Raw genomic sequence first — 1251 nt, 5'->3', positions numbered from 1 at the left:
GAATAAAGACAGTCTCTTCAGCAAGTGATGCTGGGAAAACTGGACAGCAACAGGCAGAAGAATGAACCTGGACCACTTTCTTACACCATACACAAAAATAAACTCAAAACGGATGAATGACCTCAATGTAAGACAGGAAGCCATCAAAATCCTCAAGGAGAAAGCAGGCAAAAACTTCTTTGATCTTGGCCACAGCAACTTCTTACTCCACACGTCTCCAGAGGCAAGGGAAACAAAAGCAAAAATGAACTACTGGGATCTCATCAAAATAAAAAGCTTCTGCACAGTGAAGGAAACAATCAGCAAAACTAGAAGGCAACCGACAGAGTGGGAGAAGATATTTGCAAATGATGTATCAGATAAAGGGTTAGTATCCAAAATCCATAAAGAACTTATCAAACTCAACACCCAAAAAACAAATAATCCAGTGAGGAAATGGGCAAAAGACATGAATAGACACTTCTCCAAAGAAGACATCCAGAGGGCCAACTGACACATGAAAAAATGCTCAATATCACTCATCATCAGGGAAATACAAATCAAAACCACAATGAGATACCACTTTACACCTGTCAGAATGGCTCACATTAACAACTCAGGCAACAACAGATGTTGGCGAGGATGTGGAGAAAGAGGATCTTTTTTGCATTATTGGTGGGAATGCACGCTGGTGCAGCCACTCTGGAAAACAGTATGGAAGTTCCTCAAAAAACTAAAATAGGACTACCCTATGACCCAGCAATTAATTGCACTACTAGGTATTTATCCAAGGGATACAGGTGTGCTATTTCGAAGGGACACATACACCCCCATGTTTATAGCAGCACTATGAACAATAACCAAAGTGTGGAAAGAACCCAAATGTCCATCGAGGGATGAATGGATAAAGAAGGTGTGGTATATATATACAATGGAGTATTACTCAGCAATCAAAAAGAATAAAATCTTGCCATTTGCAACTACATGGATGCAACTGGAGGGTATTATGCTAAGTGAAATTAGTGAGTCAGAGAAAGACAAAAATCATATGACTTCACTTGTATGAGGACTTTAAGAGACAAAACAGATGAACATAAGGGAAGGGAAACAAAAATAACATAAAAACAGGGAGGGGGACAAAACAGAAGAGACTCATAAATATGGAGAATAAACTAAGAGTTACTGGAGGGGGGATGGGCTAAGTGGGTAAGGGGCACGAAGGGATCTACTGTGGAAATCATTGTTGCACTACATGGTAACTTGGATGTAAAT

Source organism: Panthera leo, chromosome F2 (assembly GCF_018350215.1).
Source record: "Panthera leo isolate Ple1 chromosome F2, P.leo_Ple1_pat1.1, whole genome shotgun sequence".
Lineage (NCBI taxonomy): Eukaryota > Metazoa > Chordata > Mammalia > Carnivora > Felidae > Panthera > Panthera leo.
The sequence above is the reverse complement of the archived record's forward strand: the minus strand, read 5'-3'. Positions refer to the sequence as shown.